Below are 15,222 nucleotides of genomic sequence, written 5' to 3'. Positions count from 1 at the left end.
TGCGTTGTGATTCAGTGCCTTTTAAAATAATTGCGGCAGTCTTCCGGAGGAAAAGGACGAAGAATGGGGAAATAAACGGGAGCGTCCTCCAGATTGGATTAGATAAGTAGTTGCCATTTATAATCATGCGTGTTTCTACGATGCATGTGTGTGTTTTCCTTCTGCACTTTTTTTATTCTTCTGTTATTTACTTCGGCACTTGTGATTTGCATATTCATGCGAGGGAGGAATGAAGGGGTTGGTTTTGATTCTGGATTGCCTGGAAACCGAAGTAAGTGACAGTTTATTGTCGGTCAACAACTTTCTCGGAGAGGGTTTCCTCGCTGCAACAAAAAATAAAATAAAAAATAAAAACGAGAAGAGAATCTGCAAAGCTCCGAAGTGATCTGAACATGAAGAATAGTCGGACACGTCCGCTGCGCGGCGCGGACCCATCGAGAGCACTTAGCAAGGGTCGAGAGTTCAACTGGATCGTTGTAAGGGTATATATATGTAGGATTTTTGTCTACCGCCCGCGCCTCTCCCTCTGATGATATCGATTGACGCGGGGCGTCTGCGTCGCGACGCGAGGATGTGCGGTACTACACTCAGCATCCTGCCGGTCCAGCCCGGGCTCCGATGCAGTAGTCAGCAAGCGGACGCAGGACGAGCCGCAGGAATTGGCGCGATCCTTCCTTCTCTCCATACTTCCCCCAAAAACACGCGCGATCCTTCGGGTCGGACACGCAGACGCGACGCCGCCGACGCTAAAGCCGCCACCGCCGCCGCCGTCGACACGCAATTACTTTCAAAGTGAACGCAAGAAACTTTCGAAAATTACGAAAAACTTTCATTTACATACACAAACCAACGAACTATTTGTGTTTTTCTATTACATATTTTTTCCTTAAAGGATTATTATCTTCCAAGGTAAGAATATATAGAAATCTACAATCATTTTCTCATAACTTTTTCTTAGAAAAATATATGAACATAATTTAAAAATTACAAAAACTAAATATTTTCCATTACTGTTTTACCAATGTTATACTGATAAGTTATATTAAAAATAAACAATAATCACAGAAAGTAACTTAACATAGTTATTCACTATTATTGTTTTATATTAAAATTAAAATATTTTTATCTTAAATGAAGAATATGTTTAAATCATTCTCGTAGCAGTTTTTTCACCCAAAAATATGAACATAATTTAGAAATTAAAATATATTAAAATACAATAATTAAAAACAAAATATATTCCATTTTTTCTTATACCATAAAATGTTTTATTTGTTTACACATTTAAAACTATTGCAATATAACTAGAAATTGTAATCTTAAGATTGAGAAATCACATTGATAATTAATAATGCGCATACGCAAAAAGATTTCTTTACTTAACTATTAAATATTTTTATTTTTTGATTCAATGATTATTATATTCAAAAGGAATGAATATATAGAAATATACTATTATCATTTTCTCAAAACAATAAATAAATATACTTAAAAAATTTAAATAATTTCAAGAAATTGTAACTACATTCATCTATTACTGCATATAAGACATTATTTGTTTATATTTATAAATTCATTGGAATATGAATTAAATTCTAAATTCAATATTAATAAGTCACATTGAAAAACAATTATAAATGCACATACGAAGTGCGTCACTTTACTTTAACAGAATTACGTAGTTGTATTAAATATTAGACCTATTGAAAATAGATAATTACAACAAGAATTAAAATTATGATAAAAAGATTAAATTTTTAAGAAAAATCTAATTTTAATATATTCTTAATTAGTTCTTACTATTTACAAATTGGAATTGATTGTATAAGAAGAAAGCTAACCTAATGATCTAAAAGATATCATCGATTCCCTCCAATTATTAAATGTGTATATTTTCAATTATAATTACTTATTTTTTTATTATAATTTAATGCACATTCTGTTTTCTATTACAATAAAGATTTGTATAATTATTCATGTTCGTACACATTATGCAAAATTCTAAGTATATTGATATTGGATTATTGAACTCCAAATTGCATTAACATTATTAAAGTTGTATTAGCGATAATACGAACATTGTTTATTACGTAAAGTAAATTTAAACATATACATAATCAATTGTATTTAATAAATCAGAAATATAATCTGATTTAACAGAAAAATCTCAAAAAAAATACACAATGATTGAAATACGTATTAAATAAGCTATGGATTATATACTGAATTTTATTATATTTTAGCTTAGTTTCTTAAGTTATTGCATATCAATGTTGATTATATTCTGAACCAATAATTTAAAATGTTTTTTTTTAACACACACATAGAGAATATTTAGTGTAGAAAGTAATTTAAATAATATGATTGAAGCAAATATGCAAATGTGAAACATTCATATTCATTTCTCAAAAATCTGCAATAAAAACCCACCGGAATAATGCAAATTCCTGCAGATACACATTCAGACATTTTTTTATTAAAACTACATTCAGAATTCGCCGTGCATGGCAAAAGTGCAGAAGGATCGTTGGGTTTTTGCTCGTAGCATTTTGCATCTGTCCGCAAGGAAAATAATCCAACGAATTTAAATGAAGTTACAAGTTTCGGTTTGTATCATACTTTAAGTGCCCCCCGGGCGACCGAGCGACTCTTTCCGGAACCCATATTTATGTAACATTAGATCTAAGATAAACTCGCTATAATCCAAGTCCCTCCAGGAAACTCACAGTCACAAAAATACAAATTTCTTAAGATTATTACAATACAAGTAATAATAAAAAAAAACAATGTAAAAATATATTTAAAATACGTAGATATTTTGTACAATTGTTTCACTATACGAGTACATCACTATTCGAGTAAAAATCCGGAAATTTTTAAACGGATTATACTCGTTAAGCTGTATATATAAAAAAATATAAAATCTTCTTAAATAAACATTTTATCCGTTCAAATATTATTATTTCAAGGACTACTGTATTTTTCTAAGGATAACGTTTGCATTTTTAAATTCTCTTTTGGGTGCATCTTATAAAATTGAAAAATATGTTAATTCTCTAAAAAATAATTAATTAGAAACACAATGGAACCTCGCTTAACGAGCACCTCGCATAACGAGCAAAATAAAATGTAAGAAAAATGACTCGCAAAGTGTCGTTATCATATATGACATAAGTTTATATGGGGAAAATTGTTTCTCTATAAGAGTAAAAATCCGGAAAATTGAACTGTATATTATCAAAAATAATTTGGTGTTGTTGCAATTTGTAATAATGTTTTTGTTAGTCTGAGAGAATGTTTCAAATGTATGTAAAAAAAAGTGTCTGAGGACGACTAGCAAAATGGCAGGCTCAATTGGGCAACATACTTGCCTCCTTCTCATACGATTACGACTGTTTATTGGATTTTCTACTCCAAGAGAGACCAGATTGTGTAAAAGACCCCTCTTCCATATGTAGTTAAATGCTTTGTTGGAGTCTGAAACAGATTTGTTCTTGCAGTGACTTCCTAAATAATCAAAATATTCCTTTTAAATAATATACTTTCCGATTTAATTTATTTAAATGCATTCATCTTTCATCTTATAGTGAAATAAAAAAACGATTAATATTTTTTTTATTTTACTTATGTATAGAAATATTAATTTATTACATATTCGCAAAATTTAAATTTTATCAAATTAAAAAAATAAAGTTCGTGCAATTAAAGTAGATTGTGTATTTAATCTGGGTATTTTCAAGGTGATTGGATCAGCTATATTCAAGCTGAAAATCAAGCTTGCAGAAAAAAAGTTTCTTCGAACAAATTAGCAACAGGCGCATCCGCGTCGTGTAAATTGGCTCCAATGATTGGCTATTTACACCGGCACTAATGAATGCTACCTTTCTCCGCCAGTTGCTCGAATGCGAATCACAAACTTATTTCTACCGATTATGCAATGATCATTATGTTGGATTTGTCGAGCGGACGGGGAATCACTCATATGCAAATTGGCGATGCATCAAAACCGAACGAACAATACCGAACAATTGGTTATTTATTAGGTGTCAATGTATTGCACGGAACCGAAAGACAAATGACTGCACGTGGAATTACACTAATTAATGTAACTAACATTAATTATCTAACATTTTACGGTTAATCGAATACATGTTTCCAATTAAAAATGTTTATATTATTAAATCTACTTTTTTTTTTACTATAATGATTTGTCGCAATATCTAGTAATAATAAATAATAATCTTTATTGAAACAGTATTAAAAAAAAAACAAAAAGGATTAACTGCTGCAAATGACTATTCTTTATTATATAAAAATTATCCTCTCTTTTATATAATAGAAAGATCACAATTTTTAGAGTACAATTTGTAGTGAATACCGAGAATTTCCGGGAAATTAAATTAAGGGATAAGGTATAAATAAATTTGAAAAAACTTAAACGAATGAGATGAATTAATTGGAACTATACTTAACAGCTTACTCAATAAGTTCGTAGGATGACTAATAAAACAACATCAATATTCGACTTTATTCATCAACAAAACCATTTTGTTGACAATTTTTATGCATTTGCTGAATTTGGACAACTGAACGCTCTCAGCATTTCCCAACCATTTGTCTCGACCCATAACACTTATCCAATATTTATCCATATATTTCATTGTTTGAACTGCATTTTTCCCATCACAAAAGCAATGTTTTATCAACTTGTGAACTAAATGTCAGATTGCCACGAAATTTGAGAAGGCGTCGTCTGAAGGTTGGTATTTCCTAAAAATCATATGGATTTGTCGATAGTAGCGCCATATATATGTCATCCTACGAACTTATTGAGTGAGATATTAAATTATTGAAAACAAATTTCACTGTTGTCAATCATTTTTTTTTTTGTATAAAATCTTTAAAAACAATGTTGTTCATTACATATTTAAAGTACATAAGTATCTAATGGATTTAGATGTCTAATTTAATATAGTATAATTAGCATTTATATTTTAGCATTTATAATTAGCAATATAATTAGAAGAAATTTGTCCATTTTTTCCCGGGAAAACGAAATATAAATCTTAATAATTACCACTATTTATTTAATTGATATCTATTAGTTGTAAGAAAGCACCATATTTTTTGATCTTATGAAGCAGATTTCAAAATACAGATAAAGTTGGGGCTAGACTGGTAAATACGATTCAATATATAAATTTATCAATTAAATTTTTCTAATTAATAAGATGTAATATAGTAAATGAATATTGATTTAAAGATGTTTGAAACAGTCTGTTTTATATTAAGACAATTACATCCACTGGAATAATTAATATTCTAGTAAAAAAATAACAAAATGCATTTGACATCTTCCAATTTACAAAGTTAAATACAATTAGCTTTAACAAAAGCAGCTGCACTTTATACGTACATAAATTCTTTGTGTGTTAATTTTTTTTTTGCTTTCAACACGTATACAAAACGTTCGAAACTTTTCAGCTTATTTTTCGTTTGTAGTAAAACCGAATATTGGTTCCAGTGATTAAAACATGTCCATTTCGCTTGTCTAAATCGGACAGAACTGCGTGACGTGTGCGCAGCAATTCCGGCGACACAATCGTGCATTGTACACGTATTTAATGATAAATTCATTTTGCACGGTGTCCGAACGTAACTAAATCCCCAGCTGCATAGGTTTCGGAAATATTTTCAAATTTCATTAAAATCGGAAATTGCCTTTCTGTAAAAACAAAATATGTGTGTATATAATAAAATACACTCTGATCACTTTATTTTTTATATGTCTGCATATAAATTCAGTTTTGAATATGAATGTCGCGCGTACACGATTACATAAATAAATTTCGTTTGAAATGCAATATCGCCGATTCATTTGTACATATTTTGTATAGATAAATTTCAATCAAAATGTTTGTAAATCGAAAATGGCAATGAAACAAAGCGTTCGGATTCATGGCTGTATGAAGATCACATTGGTTTAAATCAGAAAATTTACATTTTATATATTGAATATGATACATTCGCAAATCGTTTTATGAACGTTATTATTAACATACAACATGCGTAATTAAAAACATTAAGTTTAAAAACATTAAGTTTATCATTCTTTTTTTCATTTATGATTCTTAATGTGCATATTCACATGGAAAGTCTGCAATTATCCGATAACATTGATTGTTCTTGAAAATAAGTCATTATTAAGATGACCGGAAGTTGTACTAGAAATTAAATACAAAGGTTTCGAAAATGTCAATGAAGAATATGTCAAATATTTATTAAATGTAGAAAATTGTGGTTTATCATTCTAAGACTTAGAAGACATAGAAAGTGAAGACGATTTTAAAGAAGTTTATTCCGAAAAAATATTAACAACCAGAGATTTAAAAAAATTCTGAAAGTAATTGAATATGATATTTTTAGTGAAAATGATCCCGATTTACGACAAAGTTATTATTAAATGAAAGGAATGTGATTTCACTTTATATGTAAGTTGACTGTTTATTATTGAATAAAACTTTTCTTTGAAATGTTTTCATTTTTTTTTGTAAAGGAACGTATCCCAATTTTGCATATAGTATTTTTGACCTCTAAAAATGAAGTTTCGCTTAACGAAGTATTTTTCGTGTAACGTATCCAACTCATAAATCAAGTACTAACATTTAAATTAAGTTCATTATTAATACCTGAATTTAATCATAATACATTTTTAATTTACACGTTGCACGTCCCGTATTACAAGCAGATTCTTAACCTTTAATTAAAAACTTGTACATTCTACTAGTTGTCTAATTAATTTCTTTATTAATTAATAATAATCTTTTAAAAATAGTTTAATTAAAATCAGTGAGTATTTATAATTTCTAAAAAAAATGCAACTAAAAATAATTCGCATATTGAAACTAATCTGATTATACAACAAAAAACATGGACCATTGTTAAAAACAAAATCAAATTTGATTATTACATTTCCGTTCGGGTTTCCAATAGATTACCGGAAATAACATGAATAAATAATGGCCGTTTACAAATATTTTTTTGTATGCAAAACGATTTCCAATTGCAGTTTTTATGCTGTGGATTTTGTAAAAATAAATAATAACACTTGTTAATTTCGTATGCATCGTGAAGCGTTCGAAAATTTTGTAAATTACTCTGCTATTGGTTTTCGATGCAACACGAGAACTTCATTAAAAACTGATTTTCCCCTGAAAACGATTTCCCATGAATTGATAACAAATTAATACGTCCTACATACAAAATTAGTTAAAATTGGTTTCTAAATGTTTGCTTATGGATTATTGCATGTTTGCTGATGATTAAATATTTTATTAGTTAATTTTATTTAATCGAATTTTGTAAAATTACATATTTATATTGAGTTTTATGTCAAAGATAAATACAGTGGATCCTCGCTTAACGAACCTAATCCGTTCCAAAACAGTTTTCCTTATATAAACTAATGTAAAATAGGATAATTCCTTCCAGGCCGGAAAAAAGTAAAGTAACAAGTTTTGAAAATTATGTAGCATGCGCACAATTGGGGACTTCTCTTATTCTTGTCACTCGTTATGCGAAACGTCGCTCGTTAAGCGAGTCATTTTTCTTACAATGCATTTTGCTCGTTAAGCGATGTTCCACTGCAATTGTTTTTTAATAGTTTGAATTAATTTTCTTTTGATTTGATAAGAGTTGTGTAACATTCCAAGAAATTGATATAGCTATACGTCGAATATGTGTCTTCGATCGGTCCTGATTCATTATAGTTTAAAAAAAATCATTAAATTTTAATGCAAGTAATAAAAGTAAATTCTGAAAAATTAGTACACAAAATATTTCTTTATGTGGTTAATTTTTGTACGTGTTTAGTATTGCTGTATTTTTTTTTGCTTAATTACAATCTCGGATGACCAGTGGTTAAGCAATTTTATCATCCCTTCTCGTTCCGGGGGGAGGCTAATTTTACGACATATAAACATCCAGTGGCTCGAAGTCCAAACAATAGAGAGGAAACTACCCTGCTCTGTTAACTTTGACCCCGGTCTGTTTGGATTTAACCAATACCCCAGTATACGTTTCTTAAAAGGTCCGGGAATCCTAAGAAAACACCGTTTTGCAATTAGGCCTCGTTTCCTCGCGCCATTACAATTGGAATTTGTTTATGCAAGACATTAACTAATTACGGGGAGGACCTAATGGGCCATAATTAAATTACCGACTGGGAGCATTTATTATGGAAACAAGTTTACCGCGTTATTTTACACGACGTTAAGGACTTTCTAATAGGACCTGCGGCCTCGTATTATTTTAGGATTTCAGGCGTTGCCGAACTTGAGACAAAATCGTGTTTCGATGCATTTGTAATTTAATATGGCTGCATCAAATTTCAGGGAGTTTCTTACGAGATGGTATCTTGCGGAAAGCTCATACAATTTACGAAGATTGCTTGGAATTTCTATAAACGTTGTTAGTACCCACAAAATGCATATTTCATTATACGATGTAATTTAATGTAAATTCATCACACGTATACAAGTTGGTAATACCAATTATATCTTATCTTATATCTTTTTTTAATTTTTTTTATGTACGTTGAATAAACACAAGATTTTCATACAATACAAAATTAATTCTAAAGTAGTTTTGTTCTTTAAAGTTATATGATTTGATATATAATACAATTTAGTTCATTGATTAGTTTGGTTTCAAACCGTACTATGCGAGGTATTTCTGTACATATTCGCATTTTAAGGATAACATTATAATTAATTACGTAAACATGTCAAGTTAAGTTAGTTGTAAAGTTTTGGGTAATGTTATGATTAAAGATGAACTTTAGTTGACAATTGTTTTTGAATTTTGAATCCTGAAGTAATCATGAATGTAAAACGAACTTAATACGTTTCAATAAAAAAAATATAACAAAAATTAGATCATTCGTAATAATGCTATGTGTTTCAGAATCATAGATATAAAGGATGTTTGTTTGAGGTTCGAATGTTGGATTGTAACAATGTTCGAAGAAGTTTACATTTCCGAAAACCGAAATCACTTTATCGTGATACCAGGCTAAAAGCTTTCCAAAGAGAATAACAGTTAAACTATGCGCGGCTACGAAACACACTCCACTCCTGTTACTGATGGATACTGGTGCGGACTTCTTCATCCCACCATTTGCATTTAAGTCGCGTTACCCTCGGCCGCAGTCCTCGATTGCATTGTCTTATCCAGGAGGAAAGCGAGCAAACCTCGGAGTAACAGATCGGGATTTTATTCGGGAAATACAAATTGCTGATTATCCCCGGAGACAATTCAAAGACTCGAGTAGAACGTGGAGAATGAGAATAAAAGAGATGAAGAAAAAAAAAATGTATGTATATAGAGGAGAAAAAGAAACGAGAATGGAACGGAGGAAATTAGGAGGGGGCGAAAATGTTCAAAGTTCATTTAATTGAAATCATTACTGGAAAAAGTTTCGATTTGGAAGGATTAACTATAATTCCACTAGTTTAGAATAATTAGTTCGGCTTCGAAACTGTTTATCGATTAATTTTTCATATAATGCTTAAATCGACTAAATTGATTTAGTTAATGGGAACAGTTGAAATGAATATCTAAATTAATTCCCTATATTATTGATAATGTACTTCGGATTAGTATCTCACGTAATTAATTAATTTTTTAGTATTTAGTTTACTCATTGTCTACTTATATATTAAACAAATTATGCATCACTTGCTACGTGAAATTGATGCAGATATTTTAGATTTATATTATTCATTGGTAATAGATATTAAATTAACTTAATAAATATTTAACTTAATAATAACATATATTAAATTAATTTAATATATATAAACTGATCAATTGTTATATTTTTGTATGACACATTTGTTTTAGTTCGGTAATACAAAGTTAGTATCTATATTTATCAATGAAATTATTTTATTTTAAGATTTCTATTTGTAAACTTAATAAAATTTTATATTAATGAATAAGTCTTTAAGATCGAAGTGAGGACAATTGGCTATTCAACTTGAATGTTATCGAATAATATTAGCTTGGAGCTGGACATTCCTAATAGCAGCTAGAAACGGGCATAACATTTACTATTACGAATATAACCATTTGGTATTATTTCACGGCTTTGCGGAGTGAAAAGTGCAATTTTGCACGTCCCACATAACCATAATAACCGGAACAATATTAATAATTCAGTACTCGACAATCATTACCTCCTCGAGCTGAGCACTTAGGCACTCAATAGTCAGAGTAAGCTGCGATTGTTACGCCCCCGCGCAGACTACTCTACATCTTGCGAAACCTCTCTTGCTAAATAAATCGATTTGTCGCCTTGAAGCGAGTTGAAGTGTATTTCTTATTCTCAATCATAAGTAGGCACATTCAAATTGTTGATGAACTTAAAGATGAAGTTTCATTTTTGTTATTTTCAATTTGGAAGGCAACAAGTCTTCGTATGGACGGAACGGAATGTTTCTTTCGTTATTAATTCAAAGCGTTTCGGTCCGTTTTATTTGTGGAGGTGCCTGGGAGCCGCTGTCGCAATTGATTTCCTCCATGGAGTTGCTGCCGCATCGCGTTTTAATCTAATTACGTCGAGAGGACGTTGAGTTGGGATGGATAATTAATCATCTACTATATCACACCTATCATGCCGGAACCCTGTCCTCGCTTAGGACCTCGGACGTCTAGAAAAGAATAAAAAAGATGGTGTGTTTACACCCTTTCGGATTTGCTGACAGTAGCGAACTACACAGCTCTGATTTCCTGCGGGGATTGTTACAAGCTTATACCAAACATACTGGAATATAGTCATTCAATTACTTGCAATTTCATTTAAACGTCTTTAATTTATATACGAATATCTACAAAAGTTATTATGAAATTATTACACTCAATATCATTTAAGCAGAATCTTCTTTAATTTAATTTCTTTTTTTAGTTTTTATGAATCTTCTACTAAAAATCCAACATATTTTGTCAGCATTTAATAAATTTCTATCATTCTCTTCATCGACATTTTTGAAACCTATTTATTTAGATATTCTGAAATTGCAAACTTCATTGTAACGAAACTTCGGGAGTTTTTATTATTATTTACAACAAGCAATCTACTACTATACAAAGAAAAATAATAATAAGATCTAATTCTGACTAACTTAACACTGATAAACTTAGTTTGGTTAGCCATAATTCGCCACCTCTTCAGCCAGTAGTTGATGTTATTTAGGCTGCCCTAAAGAATCGCCGATGCCATCGCTGCATTCCTGTGAGATACCATGACCGCATATATATAACTATATAATATCAATATTACAAAGTATTTAAACATGAATTCTGTATAATCATTGTTTTAATTCTACAGTGTTCAATAAATTGGATATAATTTGTTTAGTATTGCAATAATCATATTTTTTAATTTAAAAAATAAAATCAAATTATAAAACTTTTTATTACGTTGTATTTCATTATTTAATATTTTTCATAGAATACTTTTTTACTAATTTTAAATAATGAAAAAGTTGTAGCAACAAATAGAACAAAAATTTTAGCAGATTGTCAAAAGTTTTCTAGAAATGCATAGTATTGTAAATAATTATTTAAAATTAATTAAATGTTATAATAATTATGTACTTATTTATAATTTTATCATTTATCACGTGTTTTAAAAATCAATATGGTTATAAAAAAATATTTATTTTATATTTCCTTATTTAATTAAAAAATATATATATTCAAAATTATAGCAATTAAAGCAAAGAATAACAAAAATGAATTGTAGTTATTGCTTCGTTATATTTCTCCATTTAATTTCAAAACATTTTTTCAAATTGTTCAACAACTGACAAATTGTAGCAACAAAAAAAAACGGCGCCCGGTTTGAAAACGCACCCAGATTTTCAACCGTGAGTAAATAATCAAATTACAACCGTATGTGAGACCAAAAGGCAAACAATGCAATTACAGTGTGTGTATGCAACTGTTGGGAACTTCGGCCTTGTTAGTTAACGTTACAAAAAGGGTAACGGTGCAAATTAAAAGTATAAAATGGTTAAAAAAAATAATACTTTATAGAAACTATTGTTGTTTATAGAAATAAATGCGACGGGCGTTCGATTTCACGCATTCACGTTTCATTTACTTTTACAATTTATTTAATATTGTTCATATCGAATTGCAGAATTTTGTATTTCTGTACGTGTAGTTTGGCAATGCAACAAGCTTTTACTGCAACGTTTAAAATGTATTTTGTTTATTTATTATGAAACAGTTCGCCGATAAATTGCGTAATCCAATACAAATGTAATTATATTATTAAAATAATAATAACAGTGTAATTAGATTCGAGAAAATGTATAATAATTTCAATTAAATTAATTTAAATTTTGTTATGAATATAAATCGAATTAGTTTATTTTTGAAGTTAATAATTTGAGCATAATAAATGTTATTATTTTGAATTTTGTTTGTAATTACGGGATACGATAATAATGTAATTTATAAAAATAAAAACAATATTTATTGCAACAACCATTTATTATTTGCAAATAAAATAAAACAGTGAAATAACACAAATATCAAGTTAATAAAACAGTCCTAGAATTTTTTATAATGTATCGCACTATACTGCTTTTGTCATTTAAATTATAATCCGTTACATATTTTTTCTTTGTTGTCTCTATTTTTTTATATAAATATAATTTCTTAGTATTTTTTGTTACAATTTGCACTCTATTTTTTTTTTGTTTTTTTTTTTAAATTTCCCATTTCCCGAGAATAAAAACAAAATCCGGGAAAAGTTACACGTTCTATTACACTAGATCAGTGTTTTCCTAGTGAGACGCGGACTAGTCTAAGGAGAGGCGCGAATATTAGTCACACTGAGCAATTTTCCAAATGGCTGCTAAAGTTTTATCTATTTTATGAAATGTAGGGGACAGGGGAGGATTTTTAAGGGAGGCGTAGTAAGATCATGTTTGGAAAACATTGCACTAGATTGAATTAAATTAGTTAAAATTTGATGCAATTGGTATATTTTTAAATGCTAGTTGTATAATGTTGTTTTTTTTTTGTTATTAATGCAGAAAATAGATGGAAAATAAAGTGTGCGGCACTTGGGTGGTGTGATCTGATAGACTTAGAGAGGTGTTTCGTTAATCTAGATGTGTACGGATAATGCGTCTGTGTGCGGAAATGCAAACCCAAAACCACTTCACGTAATAACCTACTCTCCGCGGCCCTTTGTCCTTGCACAACAACGAGCTATCATTTATCAAAAGCCTCTCGCATATGCTGCTCCCACATTCACGGTGCATGCACGTAGATCTAGAAGCAGAAAGACAAGGGACAAGGGAAAAAGAAGGAAGTGGGAAATAAAAACTGCTGCACCGGATGGACAAAAAGCATCCATCAACTCACACACACACCCCATGCATGTACGACCTTAGACCCTTTCGCCTAGAAAAACAAGCCGAGCTTGCATATTAAATTAGGGCCCAAAGTGTACACTTATCGGCTAACAATGAAGCAGGTACTAAACTAAGTATAGAAACTCCTTTGTTCGCGCAGTTTCAATACCGTCCAATTGAATCTTATCGCTTAAAGGTTTCAATTGCTTTTCTGAACTACCTCCATTCCCAAACTGGAATTTACTGCCCCTATTCGCATGCATCCTTACACCAGAAAGAAAACAAATAAACCGAGAATCTATATAAATATATAAGAACATTTATCAGGGGCACACTCAGACGCTTAAAGAAATGGAGTCAAGAAAAAAATAAATATAGCACAACAACGTATAAACAACAAGAACTTTTCTAAAAACTTTCCTTACACGCAGATAGAATAGATTATTTAAAAAAAAAGCAACCAGACGTTGAGAATAATTTGATCGTTTTTAATTGGCGAAGCGCAACATAATTTCAATATTAAGTTTGCCTATTCAATTTTACACGCGTTAAATTTAATAAATCACAGTTATATAAATGTAATTATGTGAATCAAAAACACGAGCAATCCGCAGCCCTTTAAATTTCAAATTATTTTAAATCCAAAATGATATCAAGTAATTTACATATATATTATAAATTAATTATTTATTTATCAATTTAACAGTGAACCGCATTTTAAGTGCATTTACAATTTTGATTAATTTTAATTTTAATTGAATAACTAAATTTAGTTTCATTCATTAATTTAATTAATACCTCAAATAGTCCGGGCAATCGATTACACTTATATCCCGGATTGATTGAAACCAGACTAATGAAAGAAAAAAAAAACAGATTTTAGTGAATATGGTTTTACAACATTTAATATAATTGAATCATTATAAGTTTAGATGCAGAAACACTGCAAATTTGTATTAATTTATATAAAAGAAGCGTAAAAACGTAAATGAAAATTGATATGTATTTATTGAATGAAGTTTACATTTTCCTATTTTCCAGAAATTTACAAAAGTATAATTGCAATAAGTATATTTGTCTTTCAATTTTACAACTTTTAAATGAACGATGTATATTCATATTAAATGTTCAATGTCTAATATAATTCAGTGTAGAAATAGGATTTTTATTAATGTGAGAAAGTGAAATATTAAAAATATGTTTCAACAAACTTTGAAAACGCCAACGTTACAACATTACACAGACTTGATGCATTAGCTTAGCGCCGCGTATTAAATCCCAGAATGGATATTAATTTAATTCAGCGACTAGTTAGATTGCAAAAGTTTTGTTTAATTAATATTTCATCCTCTAACAATATGTTTATATTACTTCTTGTTGCCATCATAAAAACATTGGAATATTCAACTTATTAATAAATGACCACTAATTAAAAAAAAATAGCAGAATGGAAAGATCAATTGTATGAAGAAGTAATATATGTGAATTACAATAACTAATCAGTTTTAATTTATCTGTAATATTTGTTAACTATTTACACAGTTTTTAAATTTTTTTTAATGCATAAAGTTTATAATGGATGTGAAATATAAATTTAAATGTATGTAGAAAAGAAACTACAAAACTTTAGGTTTTTTTCTGTCCATTAGGAGGACCGTTCGTACGAGAAATTAATCTGTAACTTTTGTTTTAACGCATTAGGTCGGAGTTTAGTGCTCGTTTAGAATGTGAACCCTTTGCAGAGTAGTGACTATTATCAATTAATCTCTGGATATATTCCACTTCTCCT

At 29.5% G+C, this 15,222-nt stretch overlaps 1 protein-coding gene across 1 annotated transcript in view; it reads left to right on the top strand.

The window, feature by feature from the left end:
* Positions 1-634: 634 nt before the first annotated feature.
* The window catches only part of LOC108565357 (neuroligin-4, Y-linked-like), a 52,106-nt gene continuing 37,518 nt past the window's right edge, over positions 635-15,222 (top strand). Inside the window, exon 1 of the mRNA XM_017924780.1 lies at positions 635-909. The gene's annotated coding sequence lies outside the window, so the exon portion shown is untranslated. The remainder of the gene's footprint in view (positions 910-15,222) is intronic.

This window comes from Nicrophorus vespilloides, unplaced genomic scaffold (genome assembly GCF_001412225.1).
Source record: "Nicrophorus vespilloides isolate i.1.1-1 unplaced genomic scaffold, Nicve_v1.0, whole genome shotgun sequence".
NCBI classification, from domain to species: domain Eukaryota; kingdom Metazoa; phylum Arthropoda; class Insecta; order Coleoptera; family Silphidae; genus Nicrophorus; species Nicrophorus vespilloides.
Note: the sequence above shows the minus strand (reverse complement) of the source record. Positions and strands in the feature narration are given on the sequence as shown.